At 47.0% G+C, this 26648-nt stretch overlaps 1 long non-coding RNA gene across 1 annotated transcript in view; it reads left to right on the forward strand.

Moving 5' to 3' along the window:
- The window catches only part of LOC119945276, a 91061-nt gene extending 64797 nt beyond the window's left edge, over nucleotides 1-26264 (forward strand). Inside the window, exon 3 of the long non-coding RNA XR_005456162.1 lies at nucleotides 26182-26264. This is a non-coding gene — a long non-coding RNA (uncharacterized LOC119945276). The remainder of the gene's footprint in view (nucleotides 1-26181) is intronic.
- The last annotated feature ends 384 nt before the right edge of the window (nucleotides 26265-26648 follow it).

Here is a 26648-nt window from a genome sequence, read left to right on the forward strand (position 1 = left end):
ATGATTATGACTGTCCCTATGTGGGACAGGGACTGTGTCCAACCCAATTACCTTATATCTACCCCAGCGTTTAGAACAGTGCCTGGCACATAGTAAGTGCTTAACAAATACCATAAATTATTATTATTAGTAGTAACAGACAGCATAGACTGATGGACTGAACACAGTGAGGAAGGAAATACATTTAACAGACAGGAACTAGGAGGGTGAAAGCCAGAGGGATTTTTTTGTTGTTTTTCTTAATGGTATTTAAGTGTGTACTCTGTGCCAGGCACTGTACTAAGTGCGGGGGCACAGAGAAGTGAAGTGACTTGCCCAAAGTCACACAGCTGCCAAGTGGCAGAGCAGGAATTCAAACCCGTGACCTCTGACTCTCAAGCCCAAGCTCAGACAACTAGTTGGTGAAGAGCATTGTGCTTAACACTTCAGAGAGTACAGTTGAATTAGTAAATGGCTTCTTGCCCTCAAGTAGCTCAAAATCTAACTGGGGAGATAGAGTAATAATGATAATTATATTTGTTAAGCATTTAATAAGCATTGGGGTAGTTTAAAGCTAATCAGTTCAGACATTCCCTGACTCTCAGCAGGATCACATGGTCTAAGTAATAATAATAATAATGCCATTTATTGAGCACTTACTATGTACAAAGCACTGTTCTAAATGCTGGGGAGGTTACAAGGTGATCAGGTTGTCCCATGTGGGGCTCAGAGTCTTAATCCCCATTTTACAGATGAGGTAACTGAGGCACAGAGAAGTTAAGTGACTTGCCCAAAGTCATACAGATGACAATTGGTGGAGTTGGGATTTGAACCCGTGACCTCTGCCTCCAAAGCCCGTGCTCTTTCCACTGAGCCACGCTGCTTCTCTAGTAGGAGGAAGAGAGAAAACAGGCATTTCATCCCTATTTTCTAGATGAGGAAATTGAGGCCCAGAGAAGTGAAGTGACTTGCCCAAAGTGCCACAAGGGGCAAAGGGCAAAGCCAGGATTAGAATCCAGATCCCCTGGCTCTTGGGCCCGTGCTCTTGCCACTGGGCCACGCTGTTTCCTTATTTCCTGCAGCCTGCTTCTTCCGCTCTGCAAAGCATCAACCGACAGTGGGCTGGGTTCATTGTCAGAGGGGATGTACCCCCCAGCAGGGGTATGATCAGGCTGCTTAGAGAAGCAGCGTGGCTCAGTAGAAAGAGCCCAGGCTTTTGGAGTCAGAGGTCATGGGTTCAAATCCCACAAATCTTGTTTTGTGATTGTGCCTCAAATAAATTGTTGGGAAGTTATCCAGTGACCTTTTAGGGGTGCTCCTTCTTACAAAGATCAGTTGGACTCTAGAGAAGCAGCCTGGCTCAGTGGAAAGAGCACAGGCATTGGAGTCAGAGGTCATGGGTTCAAATCCCAGCTCCTCCAGTTGACAGCTGTGTGACTTTGGGCAAATCATTTCACTTCTCTGGGCCTCAGTTACCTCATCTGGAAAATGGGGATGAAAACTGTGAGCCCCCCATGGGACAACCTGATCACCCTGTAACCTCCTCAGAGCTTAGAACAGTGCTTTGCACATAGTGCTTAATAAATGCCATTATTATTATTATTACGTCTGTGTGAGAGACAGAGAGAAAAAGGGAGGGGGAGAGAGGGCAAGAAAGAGAGAACGCACGTGCACACACGCCTCAGGCCTAGTGCAGAGCTCCACTTTACTCCTGCTATCCAGTGTGGGACAGGCTGGCATGGTCCAGGGTTTAAGGTGCATTTGATTTCCCATCAAAAGCAGCCCTTGAGTGTCTTTCTGGCCTGCAGAAGGTGGGCCTTGGCAGGTTCCGGCCTCCTCCCCACACTGATGGACGCTTTGTGGTGAACGCAGAATGGGAGATGGATGGGCCTGTGGGCCGGGAGAATCATTCCTCCCCTCTGATGGGCCCGGGTGGGGGAATGTGGAGTACCCTGTCTACGCAAGGCAGGGCGAAAACCCATTGCTGGGCCATTAAATTCTCACATTTTAATTGGCTCTTGCTGAGCCAAGAGTGGTGTGTGGAAGACCCATGTTTCTGGGAAGAGGCATGGGGAGCAGGCTAGCCCAGGGAGAAGGGTGAAACTGGCAGCCCCCATCCCATCCTCCCTCCAGAGAACTGAAGTTCATTGCCCAGTTAAGAGAGCAGAGGGTTTTCTCCATCCTCCTTGAGCTCTAAAAGGCCCCTGGGGAACCCTCTCCCAGCCAGTCTGGCCCAGAACGAATGGGCGTGGAGGATCATGGGAAAACCTCAGTCTTTTCTCCTACTACAAGGTGATTTCTTTCTTGTGGCATTGCTGGGGCAGCTGTAGTTTGATTTCTTCTCTTTGAAGAAAGTTAATTTCTCCTCTTCCACCTTCTGTCGATTAGTGATTTGAGCATTGCAACTGGTTTAGCAGCGGGTTTGGTCAGGAACAAGTTTAGCTTCATGGGAATGTCCTCTGCCTGCTCTTTCGCCCTTGCAAAATTTGCCTTTCTAGGGGCTAGTTCTCAGCCTGAAGTGGCATAAACAAGGAGTTTTAAAGAATAGGAAAGTTCAATCTTTAGCCATATGGGATTGCAGTGGTCACTGGGAGGCTCCTTTAGCAGGCAGACCAGCCTGGCATGTGGCCATCAGGAGAAGAGTTGCTCTCTGTGAGTAGAGGCCCTAGGAGATCTAAAGTGACCGAATGTCTTGATTCAGACAGGAAGATCTTGACATTTTGGGTTCTTTCCCACCTTCCATGTAAGATTCTTTGGGATAATGATAATAATAGCTGTGGCATTTGTTAAACCCTTTCTATGCATCAAGCACTATATTAAACAATGGGATAGATACAGATCGGACACAGTCCCTGTCCCACATGGGTAGCACGCTCTAAATAAGAGGGAGAGCAAGTATTACAGATAAGGAAAATGAGACACAGAGAAGCAAAGTGTCGTGCCCAAAGCCACAGAGCAGACAAGCAGAGGAGCCAGGATTAGAACCCAGATTCTCTGGCTTCCAGCCCCGTACTGTGCAGACCTGGCCGGGCAGGGGGCCAGGTGACCATTCGTCCAATTTTCAGCCGGCCTGTCCAGCGTCTGGTATGGCTATGACACTGGGCGTCTTTCTGTCTGGTATTTTGGTTTTTCGGCACCCAGTTTCCCTCTGCTACAGCTCCTGCCTCCAAATTCTGCAGCTCAGAATAGGCGCCCATGCTCACGGGGACGCAGGCGGTGAATGCGGTGGCTCTGGAGGAAGAGAGATGGGGAAAGGTCCGGGGTCTTCCCAATGGAAGCATTCTAGTCTCGGGTGAACTCGTGAGAATTTGGGCATAATGGTGCCTGTGATGCCATTACGTTATGCCGGGCTGCCGGGAGCTCCTTGGTGTCCGGTATCCGACCCCATGCTGAGGGTTCTGCAGGCTGATGCCGACTGAGCGGGAGCCAACGACAAAACCCACAAGATTTGAGACTTTTATTTGCTCTCCCACAGGCTCCTGCTGCAGCGTGGCTCAGTGGAAAGAGCCCTGGCTTTGGAGTCAGAAGTCATGGGTTCAAATCCCAGCTCCGCCACTTGTCAGGTGTGTGACTTTGGGCAAGTCACTTAACTTCTCTGGGCCTCAGTTCCCTCATCTGTAAAATGGGGAAGAAGACTGTGAGCCCCCTTTGGGGCAACCTGATCACCTTGTAACCTCCCCAGCACATAGAACAGTGCTTCGCACATAGTAAGCGCTTAATAAATACCAACATTATTATTATTATTATTATTTTTTTGTTGTTATTATCATTGTATGAGTGTCGCGGGCAGGTCAGCCCCGGAGCAGGCAGTCAATCAGTATGCATTCTGCTGCTGGGCCATTCATTTATTCAATAGTATTGAAGGTTTACTGTGTGCAGAGCATTCATTCAATTGTATTTACTCAGCTCTTACTGTGTGCAGAGCACTGTACTAAGCGCTTGGGAAGTACAAGTCGGCAACATATAGAGACGGTCCCTACCCAACAACAGGCTCACAGTCTAGAAGCCACATGGCATTCAGTGGCTTTTCCCACTTTCCCAGCCTCTTTAAGGGGGTAACCACACCTTTCACAAGTCAGCCACCCCACCCTGACAACCTTCCAAATATGTGAAGTCCGGTGGGCAGACCGTGGCCCTGGTCAGGCCTCTTGGGTTCCAGCGGACCCAGAGCCGGGCAAGGAAGACTGGAGGCTCCAGAATTCGGCCTGTTCACAAGCTGACACAACCCTCTGGGGATGAAGCGAAAACTACATTTCAAAGAATTAAATGCTCGAGTGTTTGTTCAGGAGAGACTGATTTTCACTGGAGCCAAACTTTGAGGCTGTTAGTGAAACCTTTCAGTAACACAAAGCACCTTTTTCATCCTGTGCCAGCTCTGTAATGTCCTCAATAATTTATATTTAATTTTTAATACAGTTATCTATCATGAGTAATTATGTGGGCAGCTCACAGTATTCCACTCTCTGTTATGTGGTTTCTCTGAAGACTGTGGTTTCTTTGTATAGCTACTGGGAATTATTACCTTGCTGATGAATTTCTCTTCAGGAGAGATAGGGGCTTCATGTCTCGGTACACTATTTTAGCAAGCACTCCCAGACTGGCCGGGGATCTGGTGCTCCCTGGATTTCTCGGGAGTTTGGGAAACAAAGCCCACTTTGTGACGAAGAGAATAACAGAATGTTTTATTTCATTCTGCTCTGCTTCTCCTTTCTTTGCTGTGGCCACTGATGCTGGCTCACTTAGAACAAATGCCTTCGAGAGATTCCAAAATGGCTCTCTGTGTTTCGCCCTCAGTGACTGGGGGACTCCAGACATGCCCTTTCCTCCCCAAGCCCTAGCACATCAGAGGGATAATCCAGAAGGCTCAGGCATGCACATTAACACGGGAGTGTGGCCCAGGAGCAGAAAGGAATCCAACCTGGCCTGTCGCAGGCAAGGACCCAATCCTGGGAGAGGTCTTTCCCATGATGCCATCAACTGAGGCTTTGTCACTGGCAAGTTGGGTGACCACTGACAGCCCCATGGATGTCACTTGAATGGGAATGACCCACGTGCCAATCTGCTGAGCTCTGACTCTGATCCTCCTAAACCTAGAATGGGTCCCTGATTGGACCCTCACCGACCGCTTTGCTCCCGAGCCTCTGTATTCCCCGCCCAAGTCCCTGTGGACATGGTTGCCACTTCCGTGCCAAGAAACTTGGCAGCAGGAGTCAAGGAGGAGGGAGCCTGGGCGTTGGGGGAAAAGAATACTGGACAACAAGTTGTCCAGAGTCATTTCCAAACTGGACAGGTGGTCAGATACCTGAAAAGCAGACTGACTGGCATAAATCTGGTCAATAGGCCATCCTACTCATAAGGGTGGGAGGGACTGGTGTTTTCTGCTTCTCCCCCTCTTGTTTCTGATCCATCACCTCTGCCATTTTCCCACCCCATCTCTCTCTGCAACACCTCATCCTTTGCCCCCGGCCACCCCTGACCTTTTTTTTTTTTTTTTAGCATTTCTTAAGCACTGCTTACTATGTGTCAATCACTGTTCTAAGTGCTGAGGTAGATACAAGTTAATTGGGCTGGTTGCAGTCTTTGTCCTGAATTGGGTTCTCCATCAGGTAGGAGGGAAAACAAGTATTGAATTCACATTTTGCAGTTGAGGAAACTGAGGCACAGAGAAGTGAAGTGACTTGCCCACCATCACACATCAGCCAAGCGGCGGAGCCAGGATTAAAACCTAGGTTCTCTGGTTCTCAGGCTACTTTGCTTCCCTTCATAGCTCTCCTCAAACTCGTGGCTTCCAAGAAACTTTTTCCAACTGACTTCCAGCATGCCAGTTGGCCCATATTTTTCTAGATATTCAGCCCTCATGAACAGTTTTCCTTTTGCTAAGTCAGGTATGTTCTGTCTCTGAGACACTCACACCCATGGATGTCAGCCCTCTTGTCTTTGAACCTAAGGAAAATGTTGCCTATTTCTAGGTTTCTGTGGGTTGGGACTGTGCCTTGTGTGTTATTGCTATTGGATCTGTTTCTCTCATTTGTCAGCAACTCTGGAAAGGCAGGCATCAGGTCTTCTACTTTCTCTGTGACTTCCCTCAGAACCCAGGACAGAGCACCAGAGATTGAGGCCAAAGTGAGCCCTTCACCTTGGGTGGACTCTTCTTCACAGGCCCACAGAGAGAAACATAAGAAGGACAAGACATGCACCCTGCCCTTAGGAAGCGGAAAGTCTTTTGGGGAGTTGGGATAGGTTCAGACAACTGAACGTGAAAAACAAGTGCCTGGAATGCATAAATACACAAAAGAAATTTCGGAGTCAAAATGAGACACATATTAATACACACACAATTGGCCATGGGCATTTAATTTTATTTTTTTCTTGGTATTTAAGTGCTTCCCATGTGCCAGTCGCCGTACTAAGTACTGGGAAAGATATAAGCTAATTAGGGTGGACACAGTCCTTGTCCCATGTGGCATTCACAATCTTAATCCCCATTTTACAGATGAGGTTACTGAGGCAAAGAAGTGGTGACTTCCCCAAAGGCATACAGCAGACAAGTGGCAGAGCTGGGGTTAGAATAATAATTATGGTACCCAGTTCCTCTGAATCCCAGGCCCCCTGTTCTTTCCACTAGTCCATGTTGCTTTACTAATCAATGACTTTTAATGAGCACATAGTGTTCAGAGTACTAAACGGTTGGAAAAATACCATAGAGTTGGAAGACCTGATCCCTACCTTCAAGAAACCAATCATCTAGTGGCTTAATAAGTGTCAGGTGCCCATTAATGAGTCTGGGTTGGTATCTGAGGATTCACAGCAGAGGCCGGAAGCGAAGGCTAAGTGGAACTGTACCAATCCTGGTGAATGAGAATTTCTAATACACCATCTTCCTTTTGCCTTCCTTCTCTCCTCCTTTGGCCCTGAAAGTTGGAAATCAACTCCATGGATGCCTCTAGAACCCGGGCTTTGGCTGGCTCGGATCTGATATTCTCAACAAATACTGTTGGTACTAATACTGATACCGATACCCTCTTATTGTATAACACTCTCGCACTGTGCTTCTAATGGCTGTAAATGGTTGATGCCTTCTCTCCTGCACTTTGTGGTGGATAATGGTTGTGAGTTTGAAAGTCAGGTCGCATCAACAAGTGTCAGTGGATCAGCCGGCCTGCCCATGAAGAAGCACTCCTACCAGATGCCTGGAGTTAGGTAGGACTGAGGTTTCCCAGTCTCATGGAGGAAACAAGAGGAGCAAACTTTCAGTCCCCCTCCATAAGCACAAAGAACTGCAGTCGATCAGTATTGAGTGTGGCACCAAATAGGAGTTGATAAATGATGAGTACAATGATGAGACAAAGATGAAGGAGGGTATCATGGCTTGTAGAAAGAACAGGTATTGAATCCCCATTTTACAGATCAGAAAACAGAGGCCCAGAGAAATGAAGTGATTTGTCCAAGGCCACACAGCAGACAAGCTATTAGAACCCAGGTCTTCCAACTCCCAGGCCTGTGTCCTTTCCACTAGGCCCTGCTGCTTCTCATGCCTTGGAGAGCTGAAGTTTTAGCAGCCAGTTGTAAAGTTGCCAAAAGAACCAAGACTCCTTATCCTAGTCATTTGCCCTATAAGGCAGGGGAAGGCAGGCCCAAAAGCAGTCGCATCATGGACAAGATAGTGTAAGCCGAGAGCGTGCTCCCATTTACCCTCCAGTCAACTGCCTGTAATTCATCCCCACACCATCCAAGACTTTTCTCCTTGTGTTGTTTAGGATTTTATTATTCTCATCACTTTTCATCCTGTATTGTTGTGAAACTGACACTTTTATATTAGCGTTTTCTCCTCAGTTTAGACTTAAAGCTCCTCAAGGGCAGGGACCAGATATCTCATTTGATTGCCAGTCTGGAGAATTTCCTGTGAAGCGGGTGGAACCTCTGAGGTAATAGAGAATTCCCTTTGAATGGGGCAGAGTGAATGGGGTTCCGGAGAAATTCTTGGGAAGGGGCTGAAGGGAAGGAATTTTGCAGGAAGCCCCGGAGAGTAAGGAAAACTCCTTTAAAGCATAAACTTTAGAAGCCTGTTCCTTTAAGGGAGATTATGGGGCTGGATTTATCTCCCAAGCCTCTATCCAACGAGCACCTATTACTGGGTGCTTAGACAAGCTCCTCAGGTAAATTTCAGGCTCTAATTCAATCTGGGATTTTCGTTGATGTCATAAAGTGTGAGAGAAGAGGTTAAGTAGTTTATGAGCCGCAGTAGCACTATCCCAATTGGATTACTGCCTGGGCATTCAATTGTACAAATGTATGGCTATTTATAAGGCCTGCCAGAGACTCGGGCTGCCCATTCTCTATGATGTGGAGGAAGGGAGATCACCTTTCTGTTGGGCAAAAGACAGGCAGGGAAAGCTATGGTGTTTACTAAGGCCCTTTATGTATCAAAGGTAGAGTAGTTGTAGTGCTGTCTTTAATAATAATAATAATAATAATAATAATAATAATAGCATTTATTAAGTGCTTACTATGTGCAAAGCACTGTTCTAAGTGCTAGGGAGGTTACAAGGTGATCAGGTTGTCCCACGGGGCTCACAGTCTTAATCCCCATTTTACAGATGAGGGAACTGAGGCACAGGGAAGTGAAGTGACTTGCTCAAAGTCTCACAGCTGCCAGTTGGTGGAGCCAGGATTTGAATCCATGACCCCTGACTCCAAAGCCCGTGCTCTTTCCACTGAGCCAGCATACTGGGGAGACAGGCCCCAAGTTCTGTGTGAAGAAGAGCCCCGTTCTTCCTTTTCCCCACATCCTTGCCTCTCTGGCTACTTTACAGCCTCCATTTTCCTGGACTGAAAGAATTGGGGGCTGCCGGGCAACTACTTGCCCAGTTAGATGATCAGAGTCAGTGCACCTGAGAGGGAGAGCAGAGGTGCCATTTTAACCTCCCCCCAGGGACCTCATCCTCCTCTCCTCTCCCTCCTCCCATCCCACCTCCTTTCCTTAGGGACATTCCTTCCCTCTCTCATCCTCTCCAATTCCCTTTCCTCGGTTGCAACACCATCTGTTGTCCTGGCACGTGGAATTCTTTATTCAGCGCCAGGGAGACAGGAATCCCTGGCTCCCTCTGTTTTTTCCATCTCTCACAGGCAAACTCCCAAGATGGCGGGCTGCCGACGGTGGTTGCTGCCTCAGTTAGGGCTGCCCGGCGACCAACCTTCTTCACCTGGCAGCCAAAATCCCAAAGTGTGGAATGATAGTTTGAGAAGCCTCCGGGCCCTGCCAGCCCTCCTTACTCCGCCACCTCCCACCTCCCGGTCGGCGGAAGAGTTGGAGAATCGGATTGCTTTCTTAGCAGCTTTCAAAGAGGGAGGGAGACGGAACAAATTCAAATCAGCCCTTTTCTGAGGCCGCCAGAACGGCTCAGTAACACGGGGGCTGTTTGTGTCATGGCTGTCATGGCAAATTTGAGCTGACAGCTGGAAACCGTTCACATAGATTTCCTATTTTTTCCTTTTAAATAGACGGTATTAAATCGCACCAAAAAGGGCTGACATCCCTAGAATCCTGGCTATTAGATCACATTAAGGGCGGTAAAAATCTGCCAGCTTTTCAAATCTCAAAGTCACTTGACACATAAGCTGAGACTCATGTCATGGGCACGTGTGTGCTTGTCCATGCAGATTCTGCCTGTTTGTCAAGTGCTCAAACGGTGGTGCTTATTGAGCACCTCCTAGGTGCTGAGTGCCATGCTAAGCACCTAGGAGAGGACAATGGAAGTAGAAGACAAGATTGCAATTGAACAGGAGACAGAGGTACAAAATAATTTGCAAGATGGAGGGATGAATACAAAAGTGCCAATTAGGAGGGCCCTCCAAGGGACAGGGACCACCTCTAATTGTCCTCTGTATTCTTTCCAGCTCTTACAACAGTAAATAGTTCATAAATACTACTCCTACTAGTAAACTGATGCTCACCAAAGAGATATGGGTTGTTGTGAGGGTCTAAGTGCTGAGGTGGTAGTTAGGAAGATAATCTCCAGGTCTCACTCTAGCCCTGAGTTTGGAAGCCATGCCCCACCAATCTTGTATCTCAGCCTTGATCAGTAGCCAATTCTGGATGGCTTATTGAAGATGAGGGCTTTCTGGATGACCGGGAAAGGAGATGCCAGGATCCTGCTTCTGAGACGTCACCCCGGAGCCAGGAGGGGTGGAAGGCCCCTGGTTGGCTTGATATCCCTGCCAAGATTTATCAATCCATGACATTTTTTTGAGCTCCTGCTGCATAAGGAGCACTGTACTAAGCTCTCAGGAGAGAACAATGGAATTGAGGTCACAATCCCCGCCTGCAAGGAGTTTAGGGTCTCGTGGGGAAGAAAGGCGGCAGTGGAGATGTGCTTATGTTTTTAGTCAGCATGTGGAATTTCCCAGCCACCAGCTTCATCAGAATCAAGGTGAAAAATGACAAGGCTGCCTCTGGAAATAATTGAAGCCCTCTCTGGGCTCCATCGCTTTTAGCCAGATCTGGTACAGCGCTCTGACCTCACTAAGCGCTCACTTGAAGCAGCTAGTGGAAAGAGGACAGGTCTAGAGTTTGGAGGACATGGGTTCTAATCCTGGCTCAGTCACTTGTCTGCTGTGGGACCTTGGTCAAGTCACTTAACTTCTCTGTGCCTCAGATATCCCAACTGCAAAACGGGGATTCAATAACTTCTTCTCTGTCCTACTTTGATTGATGGCATTTGACTGTGAGCTCACTGTTGGGTAGGGGCCGTCTCTATATGTTGCCAACTTGTACTTCCCAAGCACTTAGTAGAGTGCTCTGCACACGGTAAGTGCTCAATAAATACGATTGAATGAATGAACTTACTGTGCATAGAGCATTGTATTAAGTGCTTGAGAGCGCACTGTGACAGTATAACAGACTCATTTCCTGCCCACAAAGAGCTACTTGGACTATGATCTCCATGTGGGACCCGATTATCTTGTATCTATCCTATCACTTAGTACAGTGTACACTTGGTACAAAGTGCTTAACAAATATCACAATCATTATTAATGAATGCCATTGTTTGATTGATCAAACAGGGAAGCAGCGTGGCTCAGTGGAAAGAGCCTGGGCTCTGGAGTCAGAGGTTGTGGGTTGAAATCCCGGCTCTGCCACTTGTCAGCTGTGTGACTTGGGGCAAGTCACTTAACTTCTCTGGGCCTCAGTTCCCTCATCTGTAAAATGGGGTTGAAGACTGTGAGCCCAACGTGGGACAGCCTGATTATCTTGTATCTACCCCAGTGCTTAGAACAGTGCTTGGCACATAGTAAGCGCTTAACAAATACCAACATTATTATTATTACTATTAAACAGGGCTGCAGGTGGGTTCAACCACCAGGCTGTTGCTCCTCAACCCTTCCCCTCTCTGTTCTCCCACCTCAGCGTCCAGTATAATCCTGGTCCCCGGCAACCTCGTTCTGGGCCGGAGGCAGAGATCCCAGCAGTGGGAAACTCCCCAGCCCGATTCCTAGGCCAGAGGAAAGAATGCTTCCCCAGGCCCTTACCCACTTCCCGCAAGACAAGCCCCGTAAGATTCAGAAGGCCCCGTGGCCTCGTGAGCCCTCTGGACCCAACTGGTGGGTGTCCCCCCTCGGGTCTGCTGAAAAAGCATCTGCCTCCCAGTCTGGGCCACCGGGTCCTTGCCTTTGGATATGTCTCCCGGGAATCACTTCCTCTCTCGCGCACTGACTATTGGTGAAATGGCCTTTGGATCAATAGTGCGCTAAAGAGCAATATTGGATCGGATGAAAACAGGGCCATTTCCAGGCAGAATGGAGGGGAAAATGGACAGAATGGAGGGAGAAACCAATCAAACGAATTGATCTGAAGCTTTCAGTGGGAAATGTCTGCACTCCCTGGATTTTCTTATGACCTTCACTTCCCCCACAAATGGCTTTCAGAGTCCAGTCCATGTTTCCGAAGGCCTTCCGTTGGAAAGCTCACTTGACCAGAGCGATCTCCAGAATGCTCTCAAGGCAGCCTGACCTAGTGGGAAAGAGTATGGGCTGGAAGTCAGGCCCCCAGGATCAAGAACCAGTTCTGTCTCGTGTGATCTTAAACAAATCACTTTTATTCTCTGGCCCTCAGTTTCCAAGTGTGTAAAATGCAGAAAAGGCATTTGCTTTCCCCACCTCTGAGATGGTGAGACCTATGTCAAACAATCACTCTTCCCCCCTGCCTTCAAAGTTATTGGAGGCTCACCTCCTCCAAGAAGCTTTCCCAGACTAAGCACCCCTTTTCCTCAGCTCCCCCTCCCTTCCAATGCACCTCGAGACTTGCTCCCTTTACTCTTCTCCCCCACTTCCTGCCCCACATCACTTATGTATATATCTATAATTCTATTTATATTGATGCCTGTTTACTTGTTTTGATGTGCACATTTCTATAATCCTATTTATATTGATGCCTGTTTACTTGTTTTGTTGTCTGTCCTCCCCCTTCTAGACTCTAAGCTCAGTGTGGGAAGGGATTGTCTCTTTATTGCTGAATTGTACTTTCCAAGTGCTTAGTACAGTGCTCTGCACACAGTAAGCTCTCAAATACAACTGAATGAATGAATATGTGGATCAGGAACTGTGTCTGATAATGATAATAATAATGATGGTATTTATTAAATGCTTACTATGTGCCAAGCACTGTTCTAAGGGCTGGGGTAGAAACAAAGTAATCACATTGTCCCATGTGGGGCTCACAGTCTTAATCCCCATTTTACAGATGAGGTCACTGAGGCACAAAGAAATCAAGTGACTTGCCCAAAGTCACACACAGCTGACAAGTGGCGGAGCAGGATTAGAACCCACAACCTCTGACACCTAAGCCAGTGCACTTGTCTAATATGATCCTCCTGTATCTACCCTAGTGCTGAACCCAAAGACTGACACTTGACACAATAATTGCAAGAAAAATATAGTAATGATAAAAAAGCTGTTAATTTAGAAATGGAGCTTTCTTTGATCTTTTTAAATGGCGTGGATTGAAAGTTTGCCATTAGAACTATAAGGCAATGATTATTAAGAAAGAGCACATGCCAGAACACACTACTTTCTACTTTCAGAAATAAAAATCAAGATTCCTTTCGGAAAGAGTTTGCAAGGCATATTGCAGTTTGAATCGAAATTTGTTTTTATCCAGGATGGGCCCTGAGGTTTGAAGGGAAAGGCTATGGAAGGACTTAGTTTGAATAATTGTGGGCAGGGGATGTTTCTGTCGACTTTGTTATAATGTACTCTTCCAAGTGCTTACTACAGTGCTCTGCACACAGTAAGCGCTCAATAATTACCATTGATTGATTGAAAATGGAGCGGGGATCAGGACCCGTGTTTGGTTCAAGGAGACAGTGGTTGATGTTGAGTGAAACAGCTGGAGACGTAGAGATAAGGGGCTCAGTGGTTAGAGCTCAGCAGCTCGGTCAGTGGCTGGAGTCAGGTGACTGGAAGGACAATGATCAAGCAGCTCGCTCTTATTGGAAGCAGGACGCTCAGCCTTACCTGGAAACCAGGGGAGACTGGTTCATCCATTCAATCGTATTTATTGAGCGCTTACTGTGTGCAGAGCATCGTACTAAGCGCTTGGGAAGTACAAGTCGGCAACATATAGAGATGGTCCCTACCCAACAACGGGCTCACAGTCTAGAAGGGGGAGACAGACAACAAGACAAAACATGTAGACAGGTGTCAAAACCATCAGAATAGAATTATAGCTATGTGCACATCATTAATAGAGTAGGAAATATGTACAAGTAAAATAAATAGATTAATAAATTTGTACAAATATATACAAGTGCTGTGGGGAGGGGAAGGAGGTAGGGTTGGGGGGCGATGGGGAGGAGGAGAGGAGAAAGGGGGCTCAGGCTGGGAAGGCCTCCTGGAGGAAGTGAGCTCTCAGTAGGGCTTTGAAGGGAGGAAGAAAGATAGTTTGGCAATGTATGGAGGGAGGGCATTCCGGGCTAGGGGAAGGACGTGGGCCGGGGGTCGATGGCGGGACAGGCAAGAACGAGGCATAGTGAGGAGGTTAGCGGCAGCAGAAGAGTGGAGGGTGCGGGCCGGGTTGTAGAAGGAGAGAAGGGAGGTGAGGTTGTTAACTGATGTGCTTGAACAGGACTGTAAATTACTTATATCAATGTCCGTCTGCCCTTCTAGACCATAAGCTCCTTGTGGGCAGGGAAAGTATCCATTGACTGTCGTACTCCTGTAGTGCTAAGTACAGTGCTCTGCACACAGTAAGTGCTTAATAAGTATCGTAGATTGAGTGACTGCGCTTGTCTGTTGTATGACCTTTGGCAAGTCACTGAACTTGTCTATGATTCAACTGACTCTTCTGTAAAATGGGACTGATCTGTAAAATGGGGTTTCAATACTGTTCTCCTACTGAGACTGTGAACCCCTGATGTATAGGGACTGGGTCCAACCCCATCTGCCTCAGACCTTAGTATAGGCTTTGCAGATAGTAAGCACTTTAACAAATACTCGGATTATTATCATTATTATTAAGTACATCTGGGTGCAGTAGCCAAATGAATAATGAAATATAATTGAAATATATACATGAGCATATACTCAAGTATATAAAAATACTGAGGATAAGAATAGACTATAAAAAGATGAAGGAACATGCATACACAGAGATACCCCTCTGGCCCCCCGCATGCACACCCACGTGATGTGGCCTAGTGAAAAGAGAGCACGGGCCTGGGAATCAGAGGGCCTGGGTTCTAATCCTACCTCTGCCGCTTGCTTGCCGTCTCACCTTAGGCAAGTCACTTCGTGTTTCTAGGGTTTAATTTCCTCATCTGCAAAATGAGAATTCAATCCCTGTTCTCCCTCCTACTTAGATTGTGAGCCCCTTGTGGGACAGGGGACTGTGTCTGATCTGATTGCATGAAATACTACCTCGGCACTTTGCACCATGCATGTCCTTTAATAATAATAATAATAATGGTATTTATTAAGCAATTACTATGTGCAAAGCACTGTTCTAAGCTCTGGAGAGGTTACAAGGTGATCAGGTTGTCCCACGGGGGGCTCACAGTCTTAATCCCCATTTGAAAGATGAGGTCACTGAAGCCCAGAGAAGTTAAGTGACTTGCCCAAAGTCACACAGCTGACAATTGGCGGAGCTGGGATTCGAACTCCTGACCTCTGACTCCAAAGCCCGGGCTCTTTCCACTAAGCCACGCTGCTTCACTGAGCCACTCTTTAGTGAGCACTTAACAAATACCACTACACCCCCCTCCCCCAACATAAACACATAAACATGCTAGCAAGGCCACAAGATAAGATTTCACTTTGCAAAAGGAGTCCCAGAATGCAGTTTTCCATGAAGCTTTGCCCACACAAGAATTAGTTGAACGAAGTCCGTTATTTTGCAACATAATAAGTCCAAATGGTAAAGTTGCAGCAAAGCGAGTGCAAGACAGGCAGTGGCTGAAGGAAGGGAGTTGTATGTGTGCTACTAAATCGAATCAGCTCCCCGCTGCGAACCAAACCGGGATGAGAATCATTAAATCAATTCTTTTTTTCATTTTATTTTTCTCCACAAAGGCAAAGAAGGGACATGAATTCATATCAAGCTTCCTTAAAGGACAGCTTGGCGCGGGCTCTGACTTCTTAAAATTAAAATTTTATTGATTCTCCATTTTATTAAATAAACGTTCCTTGAGTTTGCTTCGAGGGAAGAAGAAAGGTTTTCAGTGCAATTCCGCTGTTCATCTATTGTCTGGACAGAGAAATGTGGAAGGAATATCCCTCGCATCTAAATGAAGTGGGCAAAGGGGATTCCCCCAAAGTGCACTGATTTCGTTCTGGTGGCCGCGAGCAGCGGAGACCCAGTTCTCTTCCCCACGGAGACCCTAGCAGTAGCCCACTGATGGAGGGGCTGGTAGGGATTTTATCTGATATTACTGAGTCGGTTGGGCTCCACTTGTGGGGGCTGGGGAAAGAGATACCTTTCACTGTCCAATTTCCAACCTCTGTTGCTCTGCAGAACTCTCCTGCGTGGCCCGAGGGGGCAGAGAGATTGGCGAGTAGGTAGCAGAAGAGGAGAAGATCGCAGTTTTGAGGGAAGTGGAGGCAGAGGAATGGAGCAGGCAGGGCAGCTAATGGTCTGGGAACAGGGGGTCGGCCCATCAGTCGAAAGAGTCAGAGGTCCCGGGTTCAAATCCCGGCTCCACCAATTGTCAGCTGTGTGACTTTGGGCAAGTCACTTAACTTCTCTGTGCCTTAGTTACCTCATCTGGAAAATTGCGATGAAGACTGTGAGCCCACCGTGGGACAACCTGATCACCTTGTAACCTCCCCAGCACTTAGAACATTTGCACTTAGTAAGCACTTAATAAATGCCATTATTATTATTATCAGTCAGGCACTGTGCTGGGCGCTGGGCTAGAAATGAGACAATCAGATCCGACCCAGCCCCTAGCCCATATGGAACTTGCAATCTGAAGCAGGAGCAGGTTATTTTATACCCTTTTTGTAGATGAGGAAAAACTGAGGCACCAAGAAGTCAAGAGATTCGTTCAGGGTCATATAGGAGTCAAGTGGCCAAGGTTTGACTCGAACTCAGGACTTCTGACTCCTGGGCCCAGGGTCTTTCCAGTAATCACTGCTACTTTGGTCTGGAAACATATGGGCCAGGATTGTCCCAGGCTAATGGGCACCGAGTCTCACTGATCAGACAGGAAGATAGGCTGAGAGCCAAATCCAACCTCCCTCTCTTGGGTCTTCTCAGCCTCTTCCCGAGTGGGGATGGACAGGTGTGGCAGGGCTTGGGCTTGGGTTTGTCCCGGCACCTCCTCAACTGGCTGTGATGCATGAGTTGTTTCGTTTTGTTGTCTGTTTCCCCTTCTAGACTGTGAACCCGTTGTTGGGTAGAGACCGTCTCTATATGTTGCCAATTTGCACTTCCCAAGCGCTTAGTACAGTGCTCTGCCCACAGTAAGTGCTCAGTAAGCACGATTGATCAGCCCACTGGGGGTCGACGTCCCCCACACAGCTCTGAGACGGGGTGAGCGGAAGAGCAAGTTGCTTCTAGACTGTGAGCCCGCTGTTGGGTAGGGACCGTCTCTATATGTTGCAAACATGTCCTTCCTAAGCGCTTAGTACAGTGCTCTGCACACAGTAAGCGCTGAATAAATACGAATGAATGAATGAATGCGGCCCAAGCCTTTGGGGAACCGATGGCCCCAAAGAGCAAATCCTTAACTCAAAGATGCATTCATCTAGCTCATCAATCAATCAGTCAGTGGTGTTTGAGTGCTTATTGTGTGCAAAGCTCTCTACTAAGCGCTTGGGAGAGAACATTATAGCAGAGTCGGTAGACAAGTTCCCTACCCACAGCGAGCTTACAGTTTAGAGGCTCATCCAAAGAGAGTAAGAGCAAAGTAACAGACTCTATTACTCTATTTTACTTGTACATATCTATTCTATTTATTTTATTTTGTTAGTATGTTTGGTTTTCTTCTCTGTCTCCCCCTTTTAGACTGTGAGCCCACTGTTGGGTAGGGACTGTCTCTATATGTTGCCAATTTGTACTTCCCAAGCGCTTAGGACAGTGCTCTGCACACAGTAAATGCTCAATAAATACGATTGATGATGACTCCACAGGAGCCTTCCTCCAGGGACCCAAGGAAGAACTCTGTCAACGGAAGTACCAGTGTTTATGGCCACCACATGGGCCGCAGAATTCAGGTCTCAGAGAGGGGGACTGCAATGCAGGATCCACTGGCAGGGAATAATAATGATGGCATTTATTGAGTGCTTACCATGTGCAAAGCACTGTTCTAAGCACTGGGGAGTTTACAAGGTGATCAGATTGTCCCACGGGGGGCTCACAGTCTTAATCCCCATTTTACAGATGAGGTAACTGAGGCCCAGAGAAGTTAAGTGACTTGCCCAAAGTCACACAGCTGACAATTGGCAGAGCCGGGGTTTGAACCCATGACCCCTGAATCCAAAGCCCGGGCTTTTTCCACTGAGCCACGCTGCTCTGTCTGCTTGGTAGTACCATGGAGGGTTCTTGGGCGGTATCTTCATCTCACTCGGAACAGATATCTTCTCTTGGCCTCCTTTCCCTCGCAACTGAGCAGGCTGGCTTTCCCAGTTCACCCGTCCACCGTGACTTCCTGTATCTTCTGAGGCAGGCTTTCTCACCACTGCCACCATACCTATCTATTCTTTGGAAACAGGGATTTAGAAGCCAGATCCCTCATCCAAGGGGGACAGAAGTGTGTGCTTTTCTGTTTATTCACAGGCCCTCCCTTACATGCGCGTGTGCACACACGCCCAGAGCTCTGGACACAATCCATATGCTTCTGCAGACGAATTAAATATAAACCTCTCCGTGGCTGAAATTCCTACCTCCTCCAGGGTCACGTCCAGGATGTTTTCTTAGCAGCAACAGAACAATTTCGGCCTCTGAAAGTTGGAAGCCTTGGCTCCATTTTGGAAAATAAAAATAGCATCTGGACAGTCTCATTCCCCTTCGCTAGAATTAGAGTGGAAAACACCTTCCGATGGTATTTTTACAGGAAATTCCAAGTGATGGAGCATTTCTCTGGTATTTCCACGAAAACAAGTATTGATGCGATATGGCATTGAGATGGGGGCGAAAACGGCTTTGCTCGTACTGTGGAGTCTGCAGAGAAACACGAGAATACCCTGCTCTGGGGGCTGGAGAATTACAGCACTCCGATTTGTATATGACCCTCCCGTGAAAATAGAGGGAGGCAGAGAGATCTGCTCATGCAGGCTTCCGAGCCCCTCCATTGTTTGTCAGAAATGTAGCTCTTGCCGTTAAATGGGATCGGGGCTAACCTTACTCACTGAGCCTCGTTCCTGGTTTCCCCACGGCAGCATGTACAGTGGATAGAGCCTGGACCTGGGTTCTAAACTCGGCTCTGCCGCCTGTTTGCTGTGGGACCTTAGGCAAGTCACTTCAATTCTCTGAGCTTCAGTTCCCTCTTTTGAAAAATGGAGATTGAGACTGTGAGCCCCACGTGGGACAGGGACTGTGTCCAACCTGATTACCTTATATCTATCCCAGGGGTTAGAACAGTGCTTGGCACATAGTGCTTAATAAATACCGTTATTATTATTATTATTGAGCACTTTTTGTGAGCAGTCCCATTCCCCGCCTCCCTATTCAGACTCAGTCCAGAAGCAATCACAGAAGCTCTTCCCCACCCTCACAGCTTATCGTACCACAGGTGACTGTATGAATCCTTCATCCCATGAGTTGGAGCGACATGCTCACTGAAAAATGACATTGTCCTGTCGGGACTCATTACATTTTATGCCCAAACCAAAATCATTATTCAGAAATCTGGTATTGCTTTCCTGACGTAGGTATCTATCGAATATCCCCAATCCAATTCTTCCTTCTAATATGGTAATCCGTTATCCGTATTTAATTATCTGGAAGGTGAAAGGTTGCCGGGCAGCTTAATCCTGCCATGGCCCAATGGAAATTTCTAAGTACTTTCACTCTGGGCCTGCTGTCTTTCCAGATCAATCTCTCTGCTAATGACAACCAATACTTTCGTATGTGATTACAGGCCAGCTCCATCTTTTCAAGAGCCGAGACTCTTTGGAATCATATGTATTGATCTTCTTAATAGAAGTCAGGAAAAATAAAATTATAGGGGCTTCTTGTGGCAAAACTATGATAAATGGGAACTTAGAAAGTTATGGAAGAAATTTTTCTGCTGAGGATTGTTTTAATCACTAAAAATGATTGTCTTTTTAATAGTATTTGCTTTCCATTATGCACATTTGCAGCAAAGCCAGAGATTGTTTATACATTGGCCTGGGTGACCGCATTCAAGTTGAGCTGGGGCGTCGTGAGGGGTCGGGGGCCCGCTGGCGATTCTCGGGCAGAACCAGGGTGGGAGTCGAGGACCCGGTTGCAGGAATAATAATAATAATAATAATGATGGCATTTATTAAGCACTTACTATGTGCAAAGCACTGTTCTAAGTGCTGGGGAGGTTACAAGGTGATCAGGTTGTCCCATGGGGGGCTCTCAATCTTAATCCCCATTTTACAGATGAGGTAACAGGCACAGAGAAGTTAAGTGACTTGCCTAGAGTCACACAGCTGACAATTGGCAGAGCCGGGATTTGAACCCATAACCTCTGACTCCAAAGCCCGGGCTCTTTCCACTGAGCCACGCTGGAAGATGTGGGGCTTTGTGTTCATTCAATTGTATTTATTGAGTGCTTACTTACTAAACACTTGGGAAAGTACAACACAACAACAAACAGACCCGTTCCCTGCCCACAGTGAGCGCACAGTCTGGAGGGGGAGATTGACATTAAAATAAATTACAGGTAGCGGAAAGAGTAGATAATAAGGATAGACCTTGAGCCCTACTTGGAATAGGCACTGTGTTTGATCTAATTATTTTATATCAAGATTGAGGGATTCTTGAGGGGAGATATCAGGTCTACCAAGTCTATTGTATTGTTCTCTCCGAAGCATTTACTACAGTGCTCTGCTTGAAGGAAGCTTAGAGAAGCAGCGTGGCCCAGTGGAACGAGCACAGGCTTTGGAGTCAGAGTCCACGGGTTCAAATCCCAGCTCTGCCAATTGTCAGCTGTGTGACTTGGGCAAGTCACTTAACTTTTCTGTGCCTCAGTTACCTCATCTGTAAAATGGGGATTAACACTATGAGTCCCATGTGGGACAACCTGATCACCTTGTAACCTCCCCAGTGCTTAGAACAGTGCTTTGCACTTAGCGCTTAATAAATGCCATCATCATTATTATTGTTATTATAGTAAATGCCATTGATAGATTATCCCAGTGCTTAGCACATAGATGTTTAATAAATTGTGATAATCCTATTAACTGATAAGTGTTGGGAAGTTGGGGAAGACCTAGCATGGAGTCATGTGGCAAGTTCAAAGACAAGCCAGCCTCCAGCTGCTCCTGGCAGAGCGGGCCCAAAAATAAAAACAAGGAGACATTCAGTGCCACTGTCACAGGCAGGGAGCCTATCAGATATAAGCAACACATAACTTCCCACATCCAGGGAAGACTGAGAAAAAGAGTGTGGCCAAGTGGAAAGCACAGGGGGCCTGAGTTCCAACTCCAGCATTATCACCTGCTTGCTGTGTGACCTTGAACAAGTCACTTTACCTCTGTGTGCCTCAGTCTCCTCATCTGCCAAATGGGGATTCAATACCGTTCTCCCTCCCCCTGAGTCTGGAAACCCTATGTGGGACAGGAACAATGTCCAACCTGATTATCTTGTATCTACCCAAGCTCTTAGTACAGCAGTTGGCACCTAGTGAGTGCTTGACAAATACCACAATTATTATTGATGGTATTATCTACATAAGTACCAAGAATTTTCACTTCTCTCGCCACCCCTTCCACTCGACAAACGGAAGAGAAAGTGATCAGAATAGTAAAGTTAGGCTGGGGCCAATCTGGAAAGGCTTCATGGGGGAGTTGGGCTTTCAGGAGCATTCTGCAGAGGGGAAGGGTTGGGTTTAGGCAGAGATGGTGGGGGGAAAGCCTGTGGAAAACCACCAGAGCATTTGAGTGGCCACTGAGGCTGGCCCTTAGGACAGAGTGGGCTCAGACCTTGCTAGGGGTGTGGGGCGTTTGCTAAGGAAAGGCTACTGGAACTCGCTGGAAAAATGCTAGGAAATGGTGCTAATGGAAGCCAGATTGGAAAGCACTACCATGCCCTTCCCATTGTGGACGTCCGGGCTGTGTCGTGCACTACCACACTCTTACGGCCTTTAAAGAGCTTTTAGAGCATCCAAGAGGGCTTCCAGAAATTTCTTCTTAAGTGCCCCTAGCCCACAGAGGGACTCTGTTTTGCCTTGGTCAGACCCGGGTTCATTTCACAGAAGTGGCATGGCCTAGTGGAAAGAGCACAGGCTTGGGAGTCAGAGAATCTACATTCAAATCCCGGCTCTGCCAATTGCTCTCGGTCTGACCATGGGCAAATCACTTCTCTGTGCCTCAGTTTCCTCAACCGTAAAATGAGGATTAAATACCCATTCTCCCACCAACTTACACTGTGAGCCCCATGCAGGACAGGAACTGTACCTCAGTCTTAGAATGGCATTTGACTAATAATAATAATGACAACATTTATTAAGCGCTTACTACATGCAAAGGACTGTTCTAAGTGCTGGGGAGGCTACAAGGTGATCAGGTTGTCCCCCAGGGTGCTCACAGTCTTAATCTCCATTTTACAGATGAGGTAACTGAGGGACAGAGGAGTTAAGTGACTTGCCCAAAGTCACACAGCTGACAATTGGCGGAGCTCTTACATAGTAAGTGCTTAACAAATACCGTAAAAAAAATTTCAGGAGAAGCAGGTGATAAGTTTAGGAAGGTGAGAATGAATTGATCTGTGGTATTTACTGAGTGTAGAGCACTGTACTAAGTGCTTGGGAGAGTCCAATGCAACAGAATTGGTGAGCACGTTTCCTGCCCACCACGAGCGTACGCTCTAGAGGGGAAAACCTCATTACCTCATTCCTGACTTAATGGGCTTCCCTGAATTAGGGAATTATTCATGATACCCGTTTGGCGAGCCTGCCAGCCTCTGAAATGCTGGCTTCCCCTGGAACTCACCCTCCTGTTCCAACGCGTCCTGATTTAATGATTGTGATCTGTAATATTCTCTCTCTGGGCGCGGTAAACATGGAGACAGTATTGATGTCAGTGTGAGAAGATTCTTAATGGCAACTGACCCTTCAGCTGAAAGTCAACGAATCTGATGCTAGACTCCCCTTCTAGACTGTGAGCCCACTGTTGGGTAGGGACTGTCTCTATATGTTGCCAACTTGTACTTCCCAAGTGCTTAGTAAAGTGCTCTGCACACAGTAAGTGCTCAATAAATACAATTGATTGATAGATGCTGGAATTCTTGGTCCTTACTGAGTGAGCATGGTCCCTGGAAGTGTAAATTTTGAGGCCATAGGCGCAGAGGGTTTTGTTCCTGGGAGATGGGTGTTTACAATTGTTACTCCTGATTGGCCCACTCAGTAGTAGTAGTAATAATAATAATGATAATAATCATTGTGGTATTTGTTAAGCATCTATTATGTGCCGAGCGCTGTCCTAAGCACTGGGGTAGATTCACAGTAATCAGCTTGGACACACTCCCTGTCCCACATGGGGCTCATTGTCTTGATCCCCATTTACAGGTGAGGTGACTGAGGCATGGAGAAGTGAAGTCACACAGCAGATGTGGTGGAGGCAGGATTAGAACCCATGACCTCTGACTCGCACGGCCATGCTGCTAGTAGTTGCTGTAACGGCATTTATTGAACACCTCTGGTTGCTACTCTTGGAGCTGACGCTGGAATGAACACTCTATCAGCCGTGAATCAACCTTCTCCAAACACACAGAGATCTGATGCCCAGCTGTTGGGTAGGGACTGTCTCTATGTGTTGCCGACTTGTACTTCCGAAGTGCTTAGTACAGTGCTCTGCACACAGTAAGCGCTCCAATAAACATGACTGATTGATTGATTGATGCCAGCAGATAGTGGAAAAATCCCAAGTTACCGTGCAGCATTGAAGCAGAGAGCGGGGAAGCTCTGACAGAGGTGGCCCATCAGGCTTGGTATAGCACAGGTGCATTCACTGGAGCCCTGGGAGAAAAGAGAGTAATAATAATAATGGTATTTGTCAAGTGCTTACTATGTGCTGAGCACTGTTCTAAGCGCTAGGGTAGATACAAGGTAATCAGGTTGTCCCATGTGGGGCTCACAGTCTTAATCCCCATTTTACAGATGAGGTAACTGAGGCAAGGCTGAGTAATGGCTGTTCCTTCCCTTACCTCCCCTTCAAATAATCAATCAGTGGTATTTATTGAGTGCTCAGTGTGAGCGCTTGGGAGAGTACAATACAACAGAGTTGGTAGGCAAGCATCAGGAGCTTACCGTTTAGGGGGGGAAGACAGACATTAATAGAATTTACAGATATGTGCCTAAGTGTTGTGGGGCTTGGGCAGGAAGGTCTGGGGGAATGAATATTAAGTGCTTAAAATAATAATAATGATGGCATTTATTAAGTGCTTACTATGTGCAAAGCACTGTTCTAAGTGCTGGGGAGGTTATAAGGTGATCAGGTTGTCCCATGGGGGGCTCACAGTCATCATCCCCATTTTCCAGATGAGGTAACTGAGGCCCAGTGAAGTGACTTGTCCAAAGTCACCCGGCTGACAAATGGCAGAGCCGGGATTTGAATCCATGACCTCTGACTCCAAAGTCCGAGCACTTTCCGTTGAGCCACGCTGTTTCTCTATTAAAAGATGTGGAAGGCCGGGGGAGTTGAGAGAGGAGGGCTTAGATGGTCAAGGCTTCTTGGAAGAAATGTGATTTTAATAAGATTTTGAACTTAGGGAGAATGGTGGTCCGTTGGACATGAAGAGGGAGGGAGCTCCAGGTCGGGGGCGAGAGAGATGAGCTCAAGGAATGGCGAGTAAATTGGCATTAGAGAAGCAAAGTGGATGGGTTGTATTAGGAAATTAATTCATTCAATCGTATTTATTGAGTGCTTACTGTGTGCAGAGCACTGTACCAAGCGCTTGGGAAGTACAAGTTGGCAACATATACAGATGGTCCCTACCCAACAACAGGCTCACAGTCTAGAAGGGGGAGACAGGCAAAACAAAACATATTAACAAAATAAAATAGAGTAGGAAATAGGAAATCAGTTGGAACCAATGCTTCAGCACTTAGTCCAGTGGCTCTGCACATAGTAAGCACCTAATAAATACTATCACTGCTACATTTTCCTTCCCTGATTGATTCACATCCAACAGCCACCCGTACTCTAACCTCTGTACTCCTGTTCCTTTCCCACTTGCCTTTTTATTCTTTCATTAAGCTTGACATTTAATTATCGATTCAGCTGGTTCACCTTATGTCCTACTTCCCCCTCGGCTTTGGTTCTTCCAACTGTTCCCATTGTTTGCAAATCATTTCTGTCTTTATGCCCACCCCCTGGTCCCATGAGATCGTAAGCTCATTGGACGCCCAAAAGGGTTAGCTCGATAGGGTGCTACCTGTTGTCTGTCTCCCCCTTCTAGACTGTGAGCCCTTGTTGGGTAGGGACTGTCTCTAAGTGTTACCGATTTGTACTTCCCAAGCGCTTAGTACAGTGCTCTGCACACAGTAAGTGCTCAATAAATACGATTGAATGAATGAATGAATGACTCCCAGGCATGTGCTCTAGCCATGTTTTGCCTGTTTCCCCACTTCAGGTTTTTTTCATAAATGAAATTGGGATGTACTTTTTAAAAATCAAGAACAAAGTCAGAAGGGGAATGTAATGGGCTTTTGTTGCATTAAGTGCCACAACAAGTTATCTTGGGTGTAGCTTTAAAACTTACGTGGGTCCTCTGCCTTAACCTGGTAGGAGGCTGCCCCATTGTGAAAGTTGATGTCAGGGGTGAGCATTATCTGTAATTTGTGCCACTTTTTTTCCCCCCCTCCCTCTAAAAAATGATCTGCTCGCTCTTCTGTGCTTGTACGGCTTTACATTGTGCAACTTAGTGGCTCAGTGGAAAAAGCCCGGGCTTTGGAGTCAGAGGTCGTGGGTTCAAATCCCTGCCCCGCCAATTATCAGCTGTGTGACTTTGGGCAAGGCACTTAACTTCTCTGTGCCTCGGTGACCTCACCTGTAAAATGGGGGTTAAGACTGTGAGCCCTCCGTGGGATAACCTGATCACCTTGTAACCTCCCCAGCACTTAGAACAGTGCTTTGCACATAGTAAGCGCTTAGTAAATGCCATTATTATTGTTATTAGGCCACACTGTTCTATTGATTGAACAGGGATTGAGATATCCTAGTGTCTGCAGCAGGGGACACCAATAATCGAAATGGTGGGAGACGTTGGGCCCCTGCAGGCCCCCGATAATCAGTTAAGAAGCAGCGTGGCTCAGTGGAAAGAGCCTGGGCTTGGGAGTCAGAGGTCATGGGTTTGAATCCCGGCTCTGCCACATGTCTGCTGTGTGACCTTGGGCAAGTCACTTAACTTCTCTGAGCCTCAGTGACCTCATCTGCAAAATGGGGATTAAGATTGTTAGCCCCATGTGGGACAACCTGATCACCTTGTATCCCCCCCAGTGCATAGAACAGTGCTTTGCACATAGTAAGCACTTAACAAATGCCATTATTGTTATTATTATTATCTCTTGGTTCCAGCGCCCTGTGATTTTCCGAAACAGGGCAGCTTCCCCACATTCCAGAAACCTGCTCACTCTCCAGCCCTTCAGACGGTATCCCACCAGTATGCAGATTCCTGGGAGCCCTAGCATTGAAGCCGGGTTCAGGGGACTGGCTGTCCACAGAAAAGAAAAATAAACTGTCACTCCCCATTGTGGAGCGCCGATTCCCTCCCTCCCCATCCGGCGATAGGGAGTGATGGGCAAGGCGTCTGATTTGCACTCCTGGCCTGTACGCTTAAATAAATGCATATATGTTAATCAACCCGTCTCGGCAAGATAAATCGGTACTTCGAAAACCAATGTTTACTTGCTCTCTCAGAAATTCTTTAATTGGCTTTGTTAAATCAATGGGCTCCTTGATAATTAGCCAAATAGTGTCTTTTTCTCCCGGACTGGCAGTATCTTGGTTTAAAGAACATGACAGATCGTTCTTCTGCAAATATG

Source organism: Tachyglossus aculeatus, chromosome 24 (genome assembly GCF_015852505.1).
Source record: "Tachyglossus aculeatus isolate mTacAcu1 chromosome 24, mTacAcu1.pri, whole genome shotgun sequence".
Classification (NCBI taxonomy): Eukaryota; Metazoa; Chordata; class Mammalia; order Monotremata; family Tachyglossidae; genus Tachyglossus; species Tachyglossus aculeatus.